We start from the raw sequence: 25,342 nt of genomic DNA, 5'->3' as shown, positions 1-25,342 counted from the left end.
GTTACCGGTGAGGAGCTCATATGCTGTCTTGCCGAGTAGCTTGTGAGGATACAAGCGATTTGTTGCATGACAAGCTGTCTCAACCGCTTCCGCCCAAAAGTGCTTTGGCGTTTTGTACTCATCAAGCATCGTTCTTGCCATCTCGATAAGAGTCTGATTCTTCCTTTCAACAACTCCATTTTGTTGAGGTGGGTACGTAGCCGAGAACTCATGTGAAATCCCTTCTTCGTCAAGAAAGGTGTCCACATTTGCGTTCTTGAACTCCGTTCTATTGTCGCTCCGAACCTTCTTGATCTTCACGTCAAACTGATTTTGGGCCTTCCTAGCAAAGTTTTTGAAGATCTTTTGGAACTGCGATTTGTCATCAAGAAAGAACACCCACGTAAATCTTGAAAAATCATCAACTATGACTAGACCAAATGAGTTACCACTGAAACTCTTGTAGGCATTTGGACCAAAGAGATCCATGTGGAGTAGCTCCAGTGGTCTTATTGTGGTCATGATGTTCTTCGCGTGGTGACTTCCTCCAACTTGTTTCCCTGCTTGACAAGCACTACAAAGTCTATCCTTGTCAAATATGACATTGTTAACGCCAAGGATATGATTTCCTTTAATGAGTTTGTCTAGGTTTCGCATGCCCACATGGCCTAGCCTTTTATGCCACAACCAGCCTTTAGAAGATTTAGCAATTAAGCATGTTTTAGGTTGAGCCATTTTAGTGAAATCAACAATGTAAAGATCTCCTCTACGTATACCGGTAAAGACCATTTTATGATTATCTCTACGCAACACTTGGCAGTCTACTTCAGTAAATAGGACATTGAAACCGAAATCAGCAAGTCTAGATACTGAAAGTAAGTTGTAGCCAAGAGATTCAACGAGCATGACATTTTGTATGGAACTATCATGTGAGATGGCCACCTTACCAAGGCCAACCACCTTACCCTTTGAATTATCACCAAAAGTTACATACTTTTGAGGGCCGTCATTTTCAGCAAGCTCACGGAACATGTCTTTATCTCTGGTCATATGATCAGTACATCCACTATCAAGGACCCATTCCTTTCCTCCAGCCATGTAGCTGCAAAGATTTGCCATAAGACCAAAGTGTCTCATCGCATCATCGAGATCATAGTCACTATCATCATCATCATCATCATCCTCATCCGAGTATTCATGTTCAACATCATCTTGTGATTGATCAATTCCTAGAGAGGGCAATTCATTAGATAAATGATCATTTCTATAGTTATCTTTATGAATTCTAATAGCTCTAGAAATGATATTGCTAATGATTCCAACATCTCCTTTGGCACTCATAAGATTAGTAAGCTCAGTTAAGCAGTCACCAAATTTGGGATCATTGGAACTCATCTTAATCAAAGCAATAGACTTATGGAGGATTTCATCTAGATCTTTCAAGGAGTAACTTGGAAAGAGTTCCTCAAGAAATTTCCATATGGTGTAGGCACACTTAATATTCGGCAAATATCCAATCAAGTTTCTAGGCAAGCCTCTAGTGATAAGATTAACAGTTCTAAGATTGCGAATCATGTCAATATCTTCATATAGGGTAGGGTGCAAAGGATCAACATGAGGTGCACAAGGGCTAGTAATGTACTTGTTCAAATGATATTCATTGAAAATCTCAAGCATTTCATTTTTCCACTCATGAAAATACTCTCCATCAAGAATAGGCACTTTATGTCTAAGACTCCCCAAAGTAGACACATCCATCTTCCTCCAATGGTGTTTAAACCAAGGCAATGGAGACCAATGCTCTGATACCAATTGAAAGGATCGAGAAGAGGTGTCTAGAGGGGGGGGTGATTAGACACTAAGTGCCAAAAGTTGCAGTTTTTAATATTCTTAAGTTTAAGTGGAGTTTAAGCACAAGTTTAACAAACACACTACATATCAAGCAAGCATGCAATGAGTATATGAGCAGTGGAAAGTAAAGCATGCAACTTGCAAGAATGTAAAGAGAAGGGTTTGGAGTATTTAAACGCAATTGGAGACACGGATGTCATGGTTCCGATAGGTGGTGCTATCGTACATCCACGTTGATGGAGACTTCAACCCATGAAGGGTAACGGTTGCGCGAGTCCACAGAGGGCTCCACCCACGAAGGGTCCACGAAGAAGCAACCTTGTCTATTCCATCACGGCCGTCGCCCATGAAGGACTTGCCTCACTAGCGGTAGATCTTCACGAAGTAGGCGATCTCCTTGCCCTTACAAACTCCTTGGTTCAACTCCACAATCTTGTCGGAGGCTCCCAAGTGACACCTAGCGAATCTAGGAGACACCACTCTCCAAGAAGTAACAAATGGTGTGTTGATGATGAACTCCTTGCTCTTGTGCTTCAAATGATAGTCTCCCCAACACTCAACTCTCTCTCACAGGATTTGAATTTGGTGGAAAGAAGATTTGAGTGGAAAGCAACTTGGGGAAGGCTAGAGATCAAGATTCATATGGTTGGAATGGAATATCTTGACCTCAACACAAGTGTAGGTGGTTCTCTCTCAGAAAATGTGTATTGGAAGTGTAGGTATGTTCTGATGGCTCTCTCCACGAATGAAGAGTGGGTGGAGGGGTATATATATCCTCCACATAAAATCTAACCGTTACTCACAGTTTGCCAAACTCGGTGGGACCGAATGCTTAAACTCGGTCGGACCAATTCAGCAAACCTAGTGACCGTTAGGATTTTTGGTGGGACTGAGATGCAACTCGGTAGGACCGATATGGTTAGGGTTAGGGCATAACGTAATCTCGGTGTGATCGATTACACAAACTCGGTGGGACCGATTTTGGTAATAAGCTAACCAGAGAGTTGGTTAGGCAAACTCGGTGGGACCGATTACACAAACTCGGTGGGACCGATTTTGGTAATAAGCTAACTAGAGGGTTTGCATTGTAATCTCGGTAGTACCGATTGCTCAAACTCGGTGAGACCGATTTTGGTAATGGACATACACGGAGAGATTACAATCCCATCTCGGTGAGACCGAGATCCCTATCGGTGAAACCGATTTGCTAGGGTTTGTGGCAGTGGCTATGACATTTGAAACTCGGTGGCGCCGGATAGAAAGAATCGGTGGGGCCGAGTTTGACTTTTGGTTTAGGTCATATGTGGATGTGGGAAGGTAGTTGAGGGTTTTGGAGCATATCACTAAGCACTTTGAGCAAGCAAGCCATTAAGCAACACCTCATCCCCTCTTGATAGTATTGGCTTTTCCTATAGACTCAATGTGATCTTGGATCACTAAAATAGAAAATGTACAGTCTTGATCTTGAAGCTTGAGCCAATCCTTTGTCCTCACTCCTTAGTCCCGTCCTGGTTTCCAGTCGGGGCTAACGCTGGGTGAGGTATGCGCGGGGCTGGGCCCTACCGACATAGAGCGCGAGCAAGTAGGGGAGAAAAATGAAAATTCTCGGAAATTCAAAGCAAATATTATAGGCTATAGATTATTTTACGATGCCAAACACAAGTTTAAACGCCTCCGCGAGGCATGGTGCATGCTGCAGGAATAAAAACAGGACAGAAGCCGTGAAGGGATCACTCTCCAGTGGCGCCGCCTCCTGGGGCCGCGGAGCTGGCAGCACCGCGCTCGAGCAAGATGCTGAAGGCGCGGAATCTCCCCAGCAAAGCTTCGGCTCGGCCTTCCATGGCCTCAGCGGCAGCGGCGACAAGGTCGCCGCTCACGGGCTCCAGCAGGCTGTCGAGGTCGATGTTGGGGTCGCGCAGGTAGACGTGGCTGAGGACACGCGCCAGCGCCGCCGAAGACAGGGCATGCGCCTCGGCCTTGGCTGTGGGGCCAAGGCCGTCTACGACATCTTCAAGAGCACGGGCCAGGAAGGGGAGCAGCTTGGCGGGGCCATGCTCCACGCCGGCCAGCGGCTCCTCCAAGCCGCTCTCGTAAAGCGTCTTCAGCGCGGCACGAGCCCTCTTCTCCATCTTCACAAAGGCCACCCGATCCTCTGCCAGGACCTTCGCCTTGGCGTCCAGCTCAACCCTCTCCGCCTGCAGCGACCGCTCTAGCGTCTCCAGTTCGCCGTGGCGGTCATCGAGCTTGGCGTCCCGGTCCTTGATGGCAGCCTCCCGAGCCTTCATCTCCTTCTCTTTCTCCTGGCGGCCGTGGACCTCCTTGGCGAGCTCGTCGCACAGGCCTTGCAGCTCGACCTCCAGCTCCTTGCAGCGAGCCTTGGCAGCCGCAGCATCACCCAGGGCAGCGTCGCGGGCGGCCTTGGCTTGGTTGGCGGCCTGTTTCTCCCCATTGAAGGTCGCCACGGCCTGGCTTAGCGCTGCTCGTACAGAGGCAACAGAACGGGCCTAGCCAGAAGCTAGCTCCAGGCGCCCAGACGCTAAGCGAGGGTCCGTGCTCAGAAGATCCTCCTGCAGCTGGCTCAGTTCGCTAGTGACCTGGTCCAGGACGGCGGCAGCGGAAGCAGAAGAAGTGGGAACCGGCGGAGCAGGCAAAGAAGACGGCGGCGTGATCACGGCTTGGCAGGAAGGAACCCCCTGGACCTTGGTCGCCCCGGCTGCAGCATCGAGCGCAGTCGACTCCAGGGTCAGCGGGGCCACGGGGGCTGACTCCTCGCCAAGGCGTCCCAGACGGCCTCGCGAGGACGATCGGACCAGGGAGGTGCGAGCCGCGCCATCTTCCTCCCCAGCGGACGAAGGCACCACCCCGATAGATGGACTCGCCCCAAGCGGAGCCGAAGAAGCCCCTCTCAACCTCTTCGCCGCAGGCGCCGTCCTGACAAGAGAATATGGATGTCAAGCCTCGGCGGCAGAAACCAAGAAAAGAGGGAATAAAGCACTTACTGGTCGTCGCTCATGGACCCAAGCAACTTCCGGCCGAACTTGAAGCCCGAGAGCCTGCAGCTTGGGTCAGCCTCGGGAGGCCCGGAAGCAGAAGCCACGTCGGGAGGGCTGGGGCTGGCTTCAGACCGCCCAGGGATCGGAGCGGATCCTGGGGGAACCAGCCCCGACATGCCCTTCCTTGTGACCAAGGGAGAGTCCTCCCCTCCTCGCCCGGTGCTGGCATCGTCGTCATCCGACATGGAGCGGAGGGCCCGAGACCTGAGCCGAGGGAAGGACTCCCCCGACTCCTCGCTAGTCGCCTCGAAGACGGACTCTTCCTCCTTTGCCTCTTCTTCCTCCTCACTCTCGTTGGAGCTGCCGGAGGACACGTCCACCATCACCAGCGCCGCAAGATCCTCGGGAGCTACCGCGGGCACCAGCCCCTCACCGTTGGAGGTGGGCATGGCGTTCACCACCTACTCCCAGTCGTCGCGAAGGAACAGGGGGACGGGGGTGCCCACCGGCTTCACCAAGTCTCCCCCAACCAAGGAATGGAGGGTCACGACCAAATTCTCGTCGGTCAGGGCCTCCGACCTCAGGCGCAAGGCGGCGCCCGCTTCCCCAAGCGTCCACAACGGGAGCGAGTGCTCCTGGAGTGGAGCCACCCGGTGCTCTAGGAACTCCCTCAGGAGCGAGGCCCCGGTCAGCTTCGTTGCCCCCAAGTTGCTTGGCCTTAGGTCTGCGTCCATCCTCTTCAGCACCGCCTTCGCACGGGGGTCGACAAGCTCCACGCGGGACCACGCGTCGTCGGCCTTGGGTTGCCCCGTAGGCAGCACCAGATGGGGGTGGAGACGCCCGACATCCACCATGACCCACTTGCTCCGGAAGCCTTCGATCCTCTTCCCAGGTTTCGAGATGGCATTGGAATTGGAGTACGCGATAAAGCTCACACACGCGGAGGCATGGACACCAGAAACCTGGAGAGAAAAATAGTGACGCAACAAGGCCACCGAGGGCTTTACCCCGACGTGAGCCTCACAGTAGTAAGCAAAAATCGCCAGGAGAAGAACAGAGTTGGGGTGGAGATGCAGAGCCTGCAAGTTGTATTGGCGGAGAACAGCAAAGAAGAACTCAGAGAAAGGAGGCACCAGACCGGCGAAAATGGCGCTCACAAAGAGCGGATAGAAGGTGCTCCCCTTGACTTCAGGCTGGTCGGAGCCGGCCTTGAGCACAGTCGCCCGCTTGCTGCCCTGCGCCACTGTCATCAGGCGCGTAAGGGCGAGGTTCTTCTCCAACAGGTTTAGGGAATCCAGGGCCGGCGAGTACTAGGCCTCGTTCGAGGACTTGCGAGGCGCCATGGCGTGCCAGATGAGAAGGATTGAGACAGATCTGGAGGATTTCGGAAGCAAGAAGGAGGAAAGCGAGAAAGGGGATTTGGAGCGAGGCGAAGGAGAACAAAGCAAGTAAGTCTGGCCCGGGCACCTCTTTTGTCAGATGGACAGTTGCCAAGGCGTCGTGGGGAAGCGCAAACACCCACGTCCAATCAATCGCCACATGGCACCCAAGGCCGCATGCTGTTAGGGCCCGCGGCGCTTCGTGCTTGCCCCTTCGCTTTCCTGCTAGGCCAAGCCCGGGTGCGCCTTGGGCCCGAGGGCTACTGCCGGTGTTCTGGGAACGGGGGTCCCCAGACTTGCCTGCCTACGGCCTGCGGTGTGGCTCAAGTGGGGGCCCAGTGCGGCCCATCTTCATCAGCTCAAGCTCAAGACCCTCGCGAGGGGCCAAGCCTCGCGGGGCGGATGATAGGAAGCTTCCTCAGAAGCAGCCTCATTAGGCAGGCACGCGAGGAGGTGGAGAGATCAAGGCATGGGTATCTCACGAAGAGCCCGTGACGCAAGGCATGACGGTCGAGACCAGGCGGGCGCCGGCCTGCGTAGTGTCCTTGTTTCCCCTTTGGTGCAAAGGGGGAAAGCACAGGCCGAGGCATCAGGCAAAGGTTGCCATTCCAGTGCAACGAGACCAAGACCAGCAGAGCGGCCGGATGGAGGTCACTGTGGAGCCCAAGATGGCGTCATCACCAGTGCTTTTGGCAGCCGAAGACCACCTTTGGTCAGGATAACTTGTACTATATGTTCCCCTTCAAAATGGCCAATTGTTGGCGCCCTTCCCGCTCATTATTTGGGGAGAGGCCCAGGGCCTCTATAAATAGAGCAAGCCACCACAGAGATCTGGAAAAGAGAGATCAAGAGGAAAAACCCCAAGAACAGAGAGAAGACATCGAGAGATCTGGTAGAACCCTAGCAGAGAGAGAGAGAGGCGACTGAACTCAGCCTAGCAGTTCATCGCACCGGCTCAAGAACACCTCTCGTGAGGCTGTTGTTCCTTTGTATTGTTCATCATCAGCCCCCTGAGGCAATCCACCACACCTCACACTGGAGTAGGGTATTACACCACAACGGTGGCCTGAACCAATATAAACCTTGTGTCCCTTGTGTTGTTCGTTGTTTCCATCTTAGATCACGCGAGGAGATTGGACGTAGATCGGTAGGGGAGAGATCTCCGCGCGCACCCCAGTGTTCGAACCTCAAGTGTCTGCTGGAACCCGAAATACGACAGCGGCAGCCCAAGACGAACATCATCCTGCCTCACCCCAAAGGAAAAACAGATATAAAACAGCTCGGGGTCATACATACGACCCTCGGCAGGACCTGGACAATAGAGCAGTACATACCAGATCGATCTACGAATCGCGAAGACGTGCCTCGACACGCAACGCCGGCTACCTATTTGGAGGGGACAAGTCTAGCCATGCCCAGGCCGCAAACCGCAGACGGACTGTCGGAGTAATGGGCCACGGGTAGCCTAACCCGTTTCCCTGAACCTTTCAAGACGTTGGGGCTGGCTGCGCCCCTCAAGACATCAAGAAGAAGCGCCGCCTTCTGGTGGCCGGCTGTCCCAAGTGGCCGGCTGCCAAAAGGCGGCTAAGATCAAGAAGGCGGCTCCAAGGCGGGCTGACTCCTGGCAGGCGGCCTCTAGAGAGGTCGGCTCCTAACAGGCGGCCCACGATGCCCTCGGAGTCTGCGCCCCCCATTAAGAAGACAAGACAGGGTGAAGCTACAGTGTAGCCCATCACCCCCGTATCCAGGCCCGGGCGTGGCCACAGTGCTCCCTACAGGCGGAGATTTCCGCCCGGCACGACACTCTTGCCACTCCACCCCTGACGTCACTACTGGCAGGCGCAGCCCTGTTCCCTCGACGACCCATCGGTACGGCCTGCAGGCGGTGGGCCCTACCGGGCAGCAAGAGCCCGGAGGGCGATGAAGGCCTGACCAGTCGGACCTGGGGGAGGCTGACCTCTAGCGGGCGGCCCTCTCGTCCCTCGGGGTCCATGCGCCATTAACCAGATGAGACAGGGAGTGGCTACAGTGATCGCCCACCAGTTGGCGGGACTGTAGCCACGCTTCCCCGACCAAGTATACGTCATTAGCATCACGACTACAGTAACTAGCAGTCGGCAAGACCCGTGAGCGGTGGGAGCGGCCTGTTGGCTCTGTACTAGACCAGTCGGTGGGGCCCACCAAGCGGCGGGCCCCAGCTGCCGGCGGACAAGCCAGCGATCAGAGACACGGACAGCCGGGACCTTCACCCAGCCGAATTACCATTGTACCCTTGGGGGGTAGGCCTATATAAACCCCCAGGGCACCCATGCAAAGGGTTCCCAACCTGTTAGAACTAGACTCATACCTAGAGGAAGGAGAGAGCGTGCCTGCCTTCTTCTTCCTCTAGCATACAACTCGAGGAGCACCATTTGTACTCACTGGTGCCTTAGTGAACATGCGGAGACCCCGCAGAGCAGGACTAGGGGTGTTATCTCCTAGGAGAGCCCCGAACCTGGGTAAAGTGCGCTGGCGTTCGTGTCTACGCCTCATCCCGCTTCCAGGCACCAGCGACATTCTACTCGCTCCCACCATGATAAGCCATCCATTGGCATATGTCGCACCCAACCCCCGACATTTGGCGCCCACCGTGGGGCGAGGTGCGCCATCTCACGGAGACCTGTTCTAGACGGGAACCTTGTTCCTTCCTGGCGAGCGCAGCCAGCCCGGCACGCCAGACGGTGTCTGCACCGACGCGCTGCACGACGCGGAGGTTGCCTGTGCGGCGAGTTGCCTCACTAATCTTGTTGGCGAGAATCGCCTCTCCGATGAGCCCGCGTTTGATGCGGGCATAGAAGGCCCCGAAAGCTGCCTCGTCAACCTCCTCGATCAGCTCCACGTCACCAGCGAGCCTACTCTGGACTTGGAGTCGGTTGGCTCCACCGACCCGATGCTTGTCGACTCTGACACGGCGTCGCTTGACGCGTTCCCCACAAATGTGGTGGTCTATGATGAACCGCTTCCTCGCGCGGACTGTGGAGGCATCACTGTCACGAAGGTGCTTGTCATCAGCCACGACGAGCACTCTAGCGGAGGTGGCCGGGATCCGTTGCAGGCGGCGATGCAAGCCCTAACCGCGCCCATCCCAGAAGACGCCGATGCGGGGACGCTGGAGGCACGCCATGTCCAGCTCGTCGAAAGCGCCAATCGGCTGGCTAGCATGAGACACCTGTCTGAGGCCTACCAGCGTGAGATAGACTGTGCCGTCTGCGGCACGCCGGCTCCTGGTGGGCCTAGCCACATTGGCCTGATTCGGCAACGTGGCGCGACCATCGCCAGCATGTTCGGGACAGATCGTCCTGTCTACGCCACGCCTGCAGAGAATATACGAGCTGCCCAGGTGGCAGCAGACGAGCTAGACAAGATCGAGGCCGACGAGCGTCGCCACATGACGGAGCACGTCCAGCAGCTCCTTGACGCGGCTGCCGAGCAGCAAGAGGCCGGTAGCCGCGCTGAAGCACCCAATAGGCGAAACGATGATCCGCCTCCTCGCCAGGACCAAGGCGCAACATCTCGGACATCGACTGGTCGCGTCCGCGATAGGAGAGACAAGGAGTCAGCTGCCAGCCGCAGCCGGACTCGCATCACCATCGAGCGCGACCAAGACGGCTGCCCAAGAATTGTGTGGTGACGAGACGACTGTCCGCCTTCCCCTCCCCGCAGGGTGAGGTGCATTTCCTCGCCGCGTATTGACCACCTGACACTCGGCGACTGCCTCGGTCGTCGAGAAGGAGTCGGAGAGAACGAGGCCCGCCACCGGATCGACCGCCTCAACCGATCCCTGGCACTAGAAGAAGAAGACGAGCTGGGTCCGCCTTGTTTTGGCCCCGCATCCGAGATGAGCCCTTCCCCAAAGGGTTCACGCTCCCGAGAGATACGCCCAAGTACACCGGCTCCGTGAAGCCGGAGGACTGGCTGGTCGACTACTCCACAACCGTCAGCATCGCCAACGGCAACAAGTGCGTTGTCGTGAAGTACGTTCCGCTCATGCTCTAGGGCACAACCCGGACGTGGCTGAACAACCTGAAGCCCCGCAGCATCAACAACTGGGTTGATTTCACTAAAGCCTTCATCCGCAACTTCACCAGCACGTATAAGCGGCCGCCCAAGCCTCGTCAGCTCTCTTATGCGTCCAAGGCCCCAGCGAGTCGACTCGTGACTACCTCATGCACTGGGCCGAGCTGCGCAACTCCTGCGAGGGCATGCACGAGGTGCAGGCCATCGAGTACTTCACTGCCGGGTGCCGAGAAGGCACCCTCCTCAAGCACCGGCTTCTCTGCGACGAGCCGGCGACCCTTGATGAACTGCTAATCATAGCAGACAAGTATGCCACAGCCGACTCCTCCATGAAGGTAGAAATCCAAGTTGATGCATCTAACAAAGTGGCTCCTCATGCTCCTCGGACTCCGGCTGGCGACACTAGTCGGCGTCAGCAACCGAGTGACAACAAGCGCAAGGCCATGCAGTCGGCTCCCACAAGCCGGCAGGTGGCGATAGTCGAGGGTCAGCAGCCAGGAGGGCAGCCTCCACCCAAGCGTTAGGAGGGCGGCAAACCCAACTGGTTTCCCGCCTTCTCATACGAGCAGACTCTTGATGCACCCTGCAAGTTCCACAATGGCGCCAATCCGTCCAACCACACCACTCGGAAATGCCACTGGCTCACCAGGATCGCCAAGCGTGATGGACTCCCGCCTCCTCCGCCTGCCGGCCCGCTGCCTCCTCCTCCCTAGCAACCGGCGGTTCGGCCAGTCGGTGCCATACAAGATGAATACCCTGAAGAGCATGGAGCTTATGTCGTGTTCACCAGCGTGGCCGGCAATAGGCACAGCAGACGGGGGCGATAGCAAGAAGTAAATGTAGTCGCATCAGACACCCCCGAGTTCATGCATTGGTCTAAGAAGCCCATCAGCTGGAACAGGGCTGACCACCCGGAGGTGATGCCCAATCCCGGTCCTTATGCCCTAGTTTTGGATGCCACTTTCGCTATAGAGAGGTGGGCTGCTCGCTTCTCTCAAGTCCTGATAGATGGCGACAGCAGCATCAACATCCTGTACCGAGACACTATGGAGAAGTTAGGGATCAAACAAAGACAGCTTCAGCCCAATCGGACCGTATTCCATGGCATAGTTCCTAGCCTTTCCTGCTCACCAATCGGCAAGACTCAAATTGACGTCCTCTTCAGAGACAAAGAACACTTTCGCCGAGAGCCGGTCTGGTTTGAGGTGGTGGACCTTGAGAGCCCTTATCACGCACTGCTTGGCCGGCCTGCTCTAGCCAAGTTCATGGCGGTCCCCCACTGTGCCTACCTCAAGATGAAGATGCCAAGCACCAAGGGAATCCTAACCATAACTGGGGACTACAAGAAGTCATCCGCCTGCGCGGCAGACAACAGTCGGCTAGCCGAGTCCCTCGTGATCGCGGCTGAAAAGCGGCTCCTTGATCGGGTTGTGGCAATGGCAGGCAAGCAGCCAGAAATGTCACCCGACCCCAAGGAGTCGGAAGCCGAGGGCTCGTTCAAGCCAGCCAAAGAAACAAAGAAGATACCTTGGACTCGGAGCACCCGGAGAGGCACGCTGTCATAGGTGCGAACCTTGACAGCAAATAGGAAAGCGAGCTCGTCGATTTCCTCTGTGAGAATTGGGACATCTTTGCATGGTCTCCCAATGACATGCCAGGTGTTCTAACGGATTTCGCCGAGCACAAGCTACATGTCCGACTTGATGCCAAGCCAGTCAGGCAGCCCTTGCGCCGCTTGTCAGAAGAGAAGATAAGAGTTGTTGGAGAAGAGATAGCCCGGCTTCTAGCAGCCGGCTTCATCATGGAGGTGTTCTTTCCCGAATGGTTAGCCAACCCAGTCCTTGTGCTAAAGAAGAATAAGCAGTGGCGCATGTGTATTGATTATACAGCTTCAACAAAGCTTGGCCCAAAGACCCATTTGCTTTGCCAAGAATTGACCAAGTAATTAACTCCACAGCTGGATGCGAGCTGTTGAGATTTTTGGATGCATACTCAGGGTATCATCAGATCAAGCTGAACCCGACCGACAAGCTGAAGACCGCCTTCATCACGCCATTCGGAGCCTTCTGTTACCTGACCATGATGTTCGGCTTGAGAAATGCCGGCGCCAGGTTTCAGTGTTGCATGCAGAAGTGTCTCCTCAAGCAACTCAGCAGAAACGCCCACGTCTATGTGGACAATGTTGTGGTGAAGACGGGGAAGCGTGGAACGCTGCTAGAAGACCTCAAGGAGACCTTTGAAAACTTGCACCGATTTCAGATCAAGCTCAACCTAGAGAAATGCGTCTTTGGAGTACCAGCCGGCCAGCTTCTTGGCTTCCTAGTCTCAGAGCGCGGCATAGAGTGTAACCGTGTGAAGATCAAGGCCATCGAGAGGATGGAGGTGCCCACCCGACTGTTGGACGTGCAAAAATTCACAGGCTGCTTGGCATCCATTAGCCATTTCATCAGTCGGCTGGGCGAGAAGGCTCTTCCCCTGTACCAGCTCATGAAGAAGACCACTTTTTCGAGTGGAACGACAAGGCGGATGAAGCTTTTCACCAGCTCAAGAAGATGCTGACCACTCCGCCCGTCCTGGCAGCTCCGACTGCTAAGGAGCCCATGCTTCTCTACATCGCCGCCACCAGCCGGGTGGTCAGCATAGTCATAGTTGTGGAACGCGAGGAAGAAGGCAAAGCACTACCAGTCCAGAGGCCGGTGTATTACCTGAATGAAGTGTTGTCCACCTCCAAGCAGAACTACCCGCATTATCAGAAGATGTGCTACGGCATACACTTCGTCGCCAAGAAGCTGAAGCCATACTTTCAAGAGCACCCGATCACTATTGTCTGTACTGCTCCTCTTGCTGAGATCATTGGAAGCCGAGATGCTTCGGGTCGAGTGGCCAAATGGGCCATAGATTTGGCCCCCTACACCATCTACTACCAGCCTCGCACCGCCATCAAGTCACAAGCACTGGCCGACTTCCTCGTCGACTGGGCCGACACCCAGTACCAGCCACCAACGCCGGACTCCACCCATTGGCGGATGCACTTTGATGGTTCCAAGATGCACACTGGTTTGGGAGCCGGCATCGTCCTCACCTCTCCCAAAGGCGAAAAGCTCAGATATGTGCTGCAAATCCACTTTGCCGCCTCCAACAACATTGCTGAATACGAAGCACTCATTCACGGGCTCCGGCTTGCCAAGGAACTCGGCATTCGTCGGATCCTGTGTTTATGGAGACTCTGACTTGGTGGTCCAGCAGTCATCAGGCAACTGGGACGCCAAAGATGCAAACATGGAAAGCTACCGCTTCCTCGTCCAGCAACTCAGTGGATACTTTGAAGGGTGCGAGTTCCTACATGTGCCAAGAAATGACAATGAGCAAGCAGATGCCTTGGCAAGAATCGGCTCCACCCGGCAAGCAATACCAACCGGCGTCGCCCTGCAACACCTCCTTAAGCCGTCCGTCAAGCCATCACCAGAGTCAGATTCCATGTTCGTGCCGGCTCCTCCTGAAGCAGTCGGATCCGACTTGAGGACCTCGGCAGCCGGCGAGGGGAATTCAGTAGGCGGCCCGGGGACTGCAGCAGCCGCACCCGACCCGGGGACTTTAGAACCCGGCCCGGGGACTGCTGCAGTCGGCCCGAGGACTTCATCGACTCAGCAAGCGGCAGCCGACTCCAACCCGCCGCCTCTCGGCCCAACCGCCCTCGTGCAAGTTGTAGTCCTGGCAGTCGAAGAAATAGCAGCACCTTCATGGGCACAACCCATCCTCAACTTTCTGGTGAACAAAGAGCTGCCGACTGATGAGATCTCGGCCCGACAAGTATAATGCCGGGTAGCAGCGTACACCATTGTCAACAGAGAACTTGTGAGGCGTAGTGTCACTGGTGTGTACCAGCGCTGCGTGGAGCCAGAGAAAGGTCAAGCAATCCTCAAAGATATCCACCAAGCCGAGTGTGGCCACCACGCGACTTCAAGAGCACTTGTTGCCAAAGCTTTCCGCCATGGGTTTTTCTGGCCGACTGCTCTAGAAGATGCCAAAGGCTTGGTCCAGAAATGCAAAGGGTGCCAGAAGTTCCGCTCCAAGCCACATCAGCCGACTTATGCACTCAAGACCATCCCTATTGCCTGGCCCTTCGCTGTCTGGGGGCTAGATATGGTGGGACCATTCAAGACAGCACGCGGCGGCATGACTCATCTACTTGTCGCGATGGGCAAGTTCACCAAAGTGGATAGAAGCAAAACCAATCAAGAAGTTAAATGGTCCGACTGCTGTGACTTTCATCGCCGACATCACCATCCGGTATGGCATATCACACAACATCATCACCGACAACGGCATAAACTTTGCCAAAGGAGCCTTGGCCTGTCTCTACGCGACGCAGGGCATCCGACTGGACTTAGCATCCGTTGACCATCCGCAGTCAAACGACCAAGTGGAGCAAGCGAACAGCCTCATTTTGTCCGGCATCAAGCCCCGACTGGTCGAACCTCTGGAGCACTCGGCCGGCTATTGGCTCGACGAGCTGCCGGCCATCCTCTGGAGCCTGTGCACAACTCCGAACAAGTCAACCGGCTTCACGCCCTTCTTCCTCGTCTATGGTGCCGAAGCCGTCATCCCGACGGACATAGAATTCGACTCTCCTCGAGTCACCATGTACACGAAAGAGGGGGCAAAAGAAGCATGAGAAGATGACGTCGATCTGCTGGAAGAGGGCCGGCTGTTGGCACTCAGCCGGTCCACCATCTACCAACAGAGTCTATGCTGATACTACAACCGGAAGGTCAAGCCAAGATCCTTCCAAGAGGGAGACCTTGTGCTCTGGCTGATCCAGCGAACAGCCGGCCAACACAAGCTCTCGACACCTAGGGAAGGCCCCTTCATCATCAGCAAGGTGTTGGGCAATGACTCCTACTACCTCATCGATGCTCAGAAGCCTTGAGCACGCAAAAGAGACGACTCCAGCAAGGAGACGGAACGACCATGGAATGCAAACCTCCTCCGAAGGTTTTACAGTTGATGCAGTATGTACCAAGCCAACTTTTGTATTAAGTATGAAGACTCCGGGTCCCCCGAGAAGAGCCTGGGGACTACCCTCCTTTATCTATATGATAAGTATTATGCCTATGAATGTGTTAGTACGCCTGGCACCGGGTTCGACCAGTCGACCCGGGGGCTCACCGCCTTGTACTATGTAATGCTTCCAGCAGCCGAACAAGTAATGTGTTGGCACTTAAGCCTTCTCCTGCCAAAGCCGTAGCTCACAGAGCGGCTGTCCGGTAGGCAGGAGTCAAAGGCAGGAAAGGGTGCCCACATGAAAAATGGCTAAGGACCCAAAAGCATGTACATAGTTCAAGCCGGCTCCCCGCCTCGCCGACCGGCTGCTGCGCAGCCGGCCGGCCTGCTTCTACTTAAATTGGTAAATGCTCTAGTCGGCTAAGTACTTGCCTTCCTGAAAGTGGCTAAGTACTTGACCCAGCCACAGTCCGCAGAGCGGTTGTTCGGCTGGCAAGACAACAACTGAGGGAGGGCGGCAAAGGAAAAAGGCCAAGGAGCAGAAAGCAAGAAAAGATATAACTCGGCAAAAATATTTACATATCAAAAGGCCCTTGGCAAACATTCAACAGAAGTTTGAAATACACTCCGCGGGTGGAATTGTGCGAAGCTAACAAAGTTTGTTGAGACTGATAAGCAGGAAAAAACAAAGATAAATTGGAGGCCTAGGGAGCAGCAGACGGGTTCGGCAGAATGGTGGAGTCGGTGCTGCCAGTTGGTGGAGCGGCTGGCTGGTCAGTCTCCGCTTGGTCACCTCCAGTGGCAGTCGGCTCGCTCGGGCGTGGCTCGTTGCTGGAGGCACGGTCGAGCTAAGGCTGGCCGTCCGCTTCACCTTCTGGCGCTTCCTCTTCACCTTCCTCGTCCTCCTCGTCTTCTGCCTTGTCGCTGGAGTTGATCACTTCGGCCGAATCCTCGCCATCCTCTGGGTTCAGCCCGAACCACTCTGGTGGCGCCTCGGCGCCATTCTCAGCCAGCTTCGGGACGAAGACGCTGGTGTTGGTGAACTCGGCGATCGCCGCCGCCCGCTTGATGAGATCACACTCTACCGCCATTAGCTCCTCCTGGGCCTCCTGTCGAAACATGGTCAACTAGGCTAGATTTAGCACAGGGTACCACGCCTTGACGAACTCCAAGGCCCGACGTGCTCCAACCCGGGCCGAGGAGCCCTTCCAAGCCTCAAGACGGCCGGCCGCCACTTCCAGCCAGTCGGCAGTCCGGCTGGGAGTGTGCGAAGCCGGCATGTCTGGCCACAGGGCGGAGATCGCTTGGGCCCCGACACGCTGAAGATGACGCAACATCCGATGAGCTGGCCGAAGGCGGGCCTGGATGCTGAGAAGCTGCTCACTAAGGGACCGGGGGGCATCGGCAGCAATATGCGCTCCCTCTGCCCTTCGTTCCTCGCAATAGGCCTCGATAGCCTAGTTGGCCGCGCTGGAGTAGCCAAGGAAGAAGTTTATGTCGACCATGTCTTGAATCTCGCCGAAGCCGGCAGTCAGCAATGCCTCGTTATCAGTCCAGGCGGAGCGTTCGGTCTCGAACTCAGCAAGGAGATTGGACTCCTTCGCCTCCGCCTCCTTCTAGGCCGTCTTGAGAAGCTCCGCCTGCTCTGCCAGTTGCGTGGCCAGCCGGTCACGCTCCTGGGCTAGCTCGTTGCACTCCGCCTCCTTGGCGCGCAAGGCGGTCTTGGCATCACCAAGCTGCTGCTGCAGGGCAGCATTGGCCTCTGCAAGAAGGGAGAAAGAAAAAGGCGTTAATAATCAACAAAGAAAAAGAGCAGTTGCCGGGAAGATCCGGCCCGACTGCTCAGTAGTCGGCCCGAATCTCGGGGACTACAGCCCGCGGGTGCGCCAGCACGCCCCCGCAGAGAAAGAAAACTAGGACTTACTTCGGCTCTCCGACAAGTCGACGGCCCGTCGGTCCAGCTCTCGGACGTTAGAGTTGAAGGCGACTGCGTGGAGGTTGTGATAGTCCTATAATGAAGATAGCAGACAAAGTTAGTACTTGGAGCTCGCCAATTAAAGCTTCGAGCCACCTGCTCAGCAGCGAGCCCGAAGCTCGGGGACTATACCCAGTGGGTGCGCTGGCGCGCCCCCACAGAAAAGTATAAGAAATGCAAGAATCAAAGATGAAGGAGCATACCCGGATGGCTGCTCGCGACTCCAGGAATGCCTGGTTGCACCGCTTCAGGGCGTCGGCTTTGGCTCGAAGTTTTCCTTGGACGTCTAGGATCGCCTGGTTCAAAGGGCCCGTCCCGCCTCCCCGCACCCAATCAGCGGGGGCGGCGCTGGTCGCCTCGGTGTCTGGGATTGAAGAGCTCGCGGCACCGACTTCCAGCGGGCACGGCGCCGAAGCCGCCTTTGCAAGTCGGCGGCGTGAGGGTGTGCGGACCTTGGGAGTTGGGCCCGTCACCATCTCACCCTCGGCTGGTGGCGCTGGCGGGTCAGCTGGCTGCTTGTCCCATGCTCCCTCAGACATCGGTGGTGGAGGCACGACTATGTCCGGCATGACAGCGTCGCCGCCTTCCCTCTCCATGATCGGGTGATCGTCGCCGGCACCCCCAGTCTGCGCCACAAACTCTGGCGGTGGCGGCGTAGAGTTCAGGGGAGCAACGAATAGCGGATCCTGGCGTCGTGCGGCTTCTTCAAGCTGCTTCTTCACGGTGGCATCGGCCTCGGCCTCGGCAAGCTTCTTCAGCGCACGACCTCCGCTTTGTCTGCCTCCGCCTTCTCCCAGCGGGCGGCCTCCTGCTCCTCACGCGCATTTCATTCCTGCGCCTCCCGGAGGTCAGCCGCAGGATCGATTCACCGGCTTGTGATGGAGGCCTCCGCCGACCCGATAACGGAGGTGGCGGCCAACTTCTTGAGTGAGAGTGGAGCCCTAAGTCAAGAAGACAAGGAGAGGAAGCTCAGATAGAAAAACCAAGAAAGGAAGGCACGAGAAAAAGATACTTACGCCGACACCATGGGAGGCGCCTTCGGGAGTTTCTGAAATTTGGCCGCCTTCGCGGCGGCTTCCTTCCGCCTGGTCGCCACGGTCGGGTTCTTGGCCTTCTTCGGCGCGCTGCCGAACAAGGCAGTGCCCTGTTTACGCTTTCGCGTACTGCCTCGGGCGTTCGACTCGGCGGAGGGGCCCGCGTCTGCCTTGCCGGTGCCTCGTGAAGGGCGTGACTCCTCCTCCTCGAAGTCGTGCGGCCACATCTCGACGCCGCCCCCCTCTTCGGAGCCACCTGCTCCGTAGACGCCGCCTGTGGCATCATCTTCCAAGGCGGCCGCCCCCAAGTCGGGGTCGTCCACGTCCCTCACAGCTCAGTCCGGTAAGTAGGGGCCGCCCGCCCCCATGATGGCGGCCGTCACCTCCGACATGTAGATCTGTTTCAAAAAAGTAAGAGGCCGACTGGTCAATACAACAAGCTGGAATCAAGATAAAGTACGAAAGAGGGAAAAGGTTGAAGAGCTTACGGTAGGCAGCGGGTCCGCGCGGGAGTACGGCTGCTTGCCGAACTGCCAGGACCCCTCCAGCTTGAGGTCGGAGATCTCATTCACTAAGTTTGCCACCTCGGCAGCCGACATCTCCTTGGTACTCAGCTGGCATGGGTCGCAGTTCCCACTCATCCGGCTGATCAAGTGAGGCCGGCCTTGGAGCGGGAGAACCCGACGCGCGATGAAGGCGACCAGCAAGTCGGACGCCTTGAGGCCTTTGGCTTCGGTCAGCACCCGGAGCCGGTTAATGGCGGCGGCGCCATCTGCTGACACCGACTTCGGCTCGTAGCCCTAGTTGGCCCGAGGCTCAGCCGGTGGGCCGACTTCGTAGGCCGGCAGGTTGATGAAGTCGATGGTCGGGTTGACATTCTCCACATAGAAGTAAGACTGCTGCCACATCTTGACCGACTATGGCAGCTTGATGGAGGGGAAGGCGTTCCTTGGAGACGGACGACGCACGTCGACGAAGGCGCCGAACTGGGCAGCCACCTCCCGGACGGAGGTGCCCAACTTGGTATAGAAGAACACTCCCCACAACTCAATGGTGGGGAGGATGCCAAGGTAGCCTTCGCACTCGTGACGAAGGCGGACAGAAGCATCACAGTATTGGGCGTGATGTGATGCGGTTGGAGATGGTAGAACTCAAGGAATGAGCGGAGAAAGCCGCTCGCCAGCAGGCCGAAGCCACGGATGAAGTGCGAGCGGAAGACGACCCACTCGCCCTCCCCCGGCGCCGGCGAAATACCCCCCTCTGGAGGCACGCGTGCCTTCACGTAGCCCGCGCCGGGAAGGCACCGCGTGTCACGGAGGAAGGCGATGTGGTCATCGTTGACGTTTCACCCGTCCCAATCTCCTCCCCGCTCGCGTGCCATGAAGAGCTCGAAGAGGAAAATGGCGCGGCAAGGGAGCTGAGGATTGAAGCAGGGCCAAGAGGGCTCGGGGCGGAAGAGCTCGACGGAAACGAGCGGCGGCAGCACTCCGACGGAGCTCGGGGGCGCTACGGCGAGAGGGAGAAGGAGGAGGAAAGAATGGGGCGTGCGTGCTCCACCGCTCCCCCTCCTCCCCCTTCTTATAGCCGACGGGATATGAAGCCGAGGGGGCGGGTGTGGGATCGTGGGATTAACTGTGCCCACGACCCCACGTCCCCATGTTTATCACGCAAGTACTGCATGCAGTAACTCCATGGAGAAGCTCAACCGGCCGCCTAACCGCAGCGGATCCGCTCGCATGCCAAGGCCCGGTAGTGGTGGGCCCGGTCTGCTGTCGTGTCCCATCACACGCGTGGGCTGACAGGTTGGCCCGGCTGGCTGACGCCAAGTGGCATGCCCACAGCGGGCGGCGGGCCTGGAGGCTTCGCTAGTACGCCACCTGGTTCCCGTCGTTGCGTTCGAAGTTTTCGGACGAGTTCGTCTGGTCGTGGCCGACTCCTTCCACGCGGCATGCTAGGAGTCGGATGACGCTTTAGACCAGAGCACTCGGAGAAGGAAACTACTGATGCTTCTTGGCTAATCAGCTGTGACGCCTCACCAGCTTCGGGGACTACTATCGGAGTAATGGGCCACGGGTAGCCTAAACTGAGTCCCTGAACCTTTAAAGACGTCGGGGCTGGCTGCGCCCCTCAAGACATCAAGAAAAAGCGCTGCCTTCTGGTAGCCGGCTGTCCCAAGTGGCCGGCTGCCAGAAGGCGGCTAAGCTCAAGAAGGCGGCTCCAAGGCGGGCCGACTCCTGGCAGGCGGCCTCCAGAGAGGCCGACTCCTAACAAGCGGCCCATAGCGCCCTTGGAGTCTGTGCCCCCATTAAGAAGACAAGACAGGGTGAGGCTACAATGTAGCCCATCACCCCCGTATCCAGGGCCGGGCGTGGCCACAGTGCTCCGTACAGGCGGAGATCTCCGCCCGGCGTGGCACTCTTGCCACTCCACCCCTGACGTCACTACTGGCAGGCGGAGCCATGTTCCCTCGACGACCTGTCGGTACAGCCTGCAGGCGGCGGGCCCTACCGGGCAGCGAGAGCCCGGAGGGCGGCAAAGGCCTGACCAGTCGGACCCGAGGGAGGCCGGCCTCTAGCAGGCGGCCCTCTCCTCCTCGGGGTCCATCCGCCATTAACCAGATGAGATTGGGAGTGGCTACAATGATCGCCCACCAGTTGGCGGGACTGTAGCCACGCTTCCCCGACCAAGTACACGTCATTAGACTCATGGCTACAGTAACCAGCAGCCAGCAAGACCCCGTGAGCGGCGGGAGCGGCCTGTTGGCTCCGTACTAGACCGGCCGGCGGGGCCCACCAAGCAGCGGGCCCCAGCTGCCGGCGGAGAAGCCGGCGATCAGAGACACTGACAACCGGGACCTACACCCGGCTGAATTACCATTGTACCCCTGGGGGTAAGCCTATATAACCCTCCAGGGCACCCATGCAAAGGGTTCCCAACCTGTTAGAACTAGACTCATACCTAGAGGAAGGAGAGAGTGTGCCTGCCTTCTTCTACCTCTAGCATACAACTCAAGGAGCACCATTTGTACTCACTAGTGCCTTAGTGACCATGCGAAGACCCCACAGAGCAGGACTAGGGGTGTTATCTCCTAGGAGAGCCCCGAACCTAGGTAAAGTGCGCTGACGTTCGTGTCTCCGCCTCATCCCGCTTCCAGGCACCGGCGACGTTCTACTCGCTCTCACCATGATAATCCATCCATTGTCATATGTCGCACCCAACCCCCGACATGGACTCCATCTAATCTACGTCGCGATGTAGCCCAATATAGAGGCGCCGCACACCCACTCTGCTTCACCGATGAAGTAATGGAGCATGAATTCCCAGAAGGGTTTAAACCCGTGAATATTGAATCATACGATGGAACAACTGATCCCGCGTATAGATCGAGGATTTTATTCTCCATATTCATATGGCTCGCGGAGATGACCTTCTTGCCATCAAATACCTCCCACTAAAACTCAAAGGACCAGCAAGGTACTGGATAAACAGTCTGCCTGAAAACTCTATTGGCAGCTGGGAGGATCTGGAAGACGCCTTCTGCGACAACTTCCAAGGTACATATGTCCGGCCACCAGGCGCCGATGACTTAAGTCACATTGTCCAGCAGCCTGGAGAGTCAGACAGGAAGCTCTGGACCAGGTTCTTAGTTAAAAAGAACCAAATCGTAGACTGTCTAGATGCGGAGGCCCTAGCATCCTTTAAACACAGTGTTCGGGACGAGTGGCTTGCCTGCCATCTCGGTCAGGAAAAACCAAAATCCATGTCAGCCCTTACCACTCTGATGACCCGCTTTTGCGTGGGAGAAGACAGCTGGCTCGCTCGTAGAAGCAACAGCGCCAGCGACCTGGGCACTTCCGAAGTTCGAGACGGCAACAGGAAACCACGACGCAATAAGCACAAATGTGGAAATAGTAATGAGGGAGCACACGACACAACGGTCAACACCGGATTCATTGGCCCCAAACCCGATCAACAGAAGAAGCCATTCAAGACAAACAGAGACGGAATATCCAATTTGGATAAGATATTGGATAGGCCCTGCCAGATTCATGGCCACCCTAATAAACCAGCTAATCACACCAACAGAAGTTGTTGGGTCTTCAAACAGGACGGCAAGTTAAATGCCGAATACAAGGGGAAGAGGCCGCCCGACGATGACGACGAAACTCGCCAACCAAATACCAGGGGTCAGAAGAAGTTTCCCCCCGAAATAAAGACAGTGAACATGGTACACATGACACAATCCCCTATAGGGGAACGCACGGAGCGCTCTCTCCGCACAAAGGATCATACTACTGTTGGAAATATGCCCTAGTGGCAATAATAAAAGGATTATTATTATATTTCCTTGTTCATGATAATTGTCTTTTATTCATGCTATAATTGTGTTATCCGGAAATCGTAATACATGTGTGAATACTTAGACACCAACATGTCCCTAGTAAGCCTCTAGTTGACTAGCTCGTTGATCAACAGATAGTCATGGTTTCCTGACTATGGACACTGGATGTCATTGATAACGAGATCACATCATTAGGAGAATGATGTGATGGACAAGACCCAATCCTAAACATAGCACAAGATCGTATAGTTCATTTGCTAGAGTTTTCCAATGTCAAGTATCTTTTCCTTAGACCATGAGATCGTGTAACTCCCGGATACCGTATGAGTGCTTTGGGTGTACCAAACGTCACAACGTAACTGGGTGACTATAAAGGTATACTGCGGGTATCTCCGAAAGTGTCTGTTGGGTTGACACGGATCAATACTGGGATTTGTCACTCCGTATGACGGAGAGGTATCACTGGGCCCACTCGGTAATGCATCATCATAATGAGCTCAAAGTGACCAAGTGTCTGGTCACGGGATCATGCATTATGGTACAAGTAAAGTGACTTGCCGGTAACGAGATTGAACGAGGTATTGTGATACCGACGATCGAATCTCGGGCAAGTAACATACCGATTGACGAAGGGAATTGTATACGGGGTTGCTTGAATCCTCGACATCGTGGTTCATCCGATGAGATCATCGAGGAGCATGTGGGAGCCAACATGGGTATCCAGATCCCGCTGTTGGTTATTGACGGGAGAGCCATCTCGGTCATGTCTACATGTCTCCCGAACCCGTAGGGTCTACACACTTAAGGTTCAGTGATGCTAGGGTTGTAGAGATATGAATATGCAGTAACCCGAAAGTCGTTCGGAGTCCCGGATGAGATCCTGGACGTCACGAGGAGTACCGGAATGGTCCGGAGGTGAAGAATTATATATAGGAAGTGCAATTTCGGCCATCGGGAGAGTTTCGGGGTCACCGGTATTGTACCGGGACCACCGGAAGGGTCCCGGGGGTCCACCGGGTGGGGCCACCCATCCCGGAGGGCCCCATGGGCCAAAGTGGGGAGGGGAACCAGCCCATAGTGGGCTGGTGCGCCCCCCTAGGCCCACCCCATGCGCCTAGGGTTGGAACCCTAGGGGTGGGGGGGCGCCCCACCTTGCCTTGGGGGCTACTCCACCCTTGGCCGCCGCCCCCCCTAGGAGATCCAATCTCCTAGGGCCGGCTCCCCCCCTAGGGGAGCCTATATAAAAGGGGGGAGGGAGGGGGCAGCTAGAACTTGAGTCTTGGCGCCTCCCTCTCCCCTGCTACACCTCTCTCTCTCGCAGTATACGGCGAAGCCCTGCTGCTGTGACGCCCTGCATCCACCACCACGCCGTCGTGCTGCTGGATCTTCATCAACCTCTCCTCCCCCTTGCTGGATCAAGAAGGAGGAGTCGTCACGCTGACCGTACGTGTGTTGAACACGGAGGTGCCGTCCGTTCGGCGCTAGGATCTCCGGTGATTTGGATCACGTCGAGTACATCTTCCTCATCCCCGTTCTTTGAACGCTTCCGGGCGTGATCTACAAAGGTATGTAGATGCAATCCAATCACTCATTGCTAGATGAACTCATAGATGGATCTTGGTGAAACCGTAGGAAATTTTTTGTTTTCTGCAACGTTCCCCAACAGTGGCATCATGAGCTAGGTGTATGCGTAGTTCCTTTTGCACGAGTAGAACACAATTTGTTGTGGGCGTAGATGTTGTCAACTTTCTTGCCGCTACTAGTCTTATTTTGCTTCAACAGTATTGTGGGATGAAGTGGCCCAGACCAACCTTACACGTACGCTTACGTGAGACCGGTTCCACCGACTGACATGCACTAGTTGCATAAGGTGGCTGGCGGGTGTCTGTCTCTCCCACTTTAGTTGGAGCGGATTTGATGAAAAGGGTCCTTATGAAGGGTAAATAGAAGTTGACAAATCACGTTGTGGCTTTCACATAGGTAAGAAAACGTTCTTGCTAGAACCCTATTTCAGCCACGTAAAACTTGCAACAACAATTAGAGGACGTCTAACTTGTTTTTGCAGCAAGTGCTTTGTGATATGATATGGCCAAAGTTGTGATGAATGATGAATGATATATATGTGATGTATGAGATGTTCATGCTATTGTAATAGGAATCACGACTTGCATGTCGATGAGTATGACAACCGGCAGGAGCCATAGGAGTTGTCTTTATTTTTGTATGACCCGCGTGTCATTGAGAAACGCCATGTAAATTACTTTACTTTATTGCTAAATGTGTTAGCCATAGTAGTAGAAGTAATAGTTGGCGAGCAACTTTATGGAGACACGATGATGGAGATCATGATGATGGAGATCATGGTGTCATGCTGGTGACAAGATGATCATGGAGCCCCAAGATGGAGATCAAAGGAGCTATGTGATATTGGCCATATCATGTCACTTTTATTATTTGATTGCATGTGATTTTTATCATGTTTCTGCATCTTGTTTACTTAGAACTACGGTAGTAAATAAGATGATCCCTCATAATAATTTCAAGAAAGTGTTCCCCCTAACTGTGCACCGTTGCGACAGTTCATTGTTTCGAAGCACCACATGATGATCGGGTGTTAGATTCCAACGTTCACATACAACGGGTGTAAGACAGATTTACACATGCAAACACTTAGGTTGACTTGACGAGCCTAGCATGTACAGACATGGCCTCAGAACACAAAAGACCGA

Source organism: Triticum aestivum, chromosome 4A (assembly GCF_018294505.1).
Source record: "Triticum aestivum cultivar Chinese Spring chromosome 4A, IWGSC CS RefSeq v2.1, whole genome shotgun sequence".
Classification (NCBI taxonomy): domain Eukaryota; kingdom Viridiplantae; phylum Streptophyta; class Magnoliopsida; order Poales; family Poaceae; genus Triticum; species Triticum aestivum.
Note: the sequence above shows the minus strand (reverse complement) of the source record.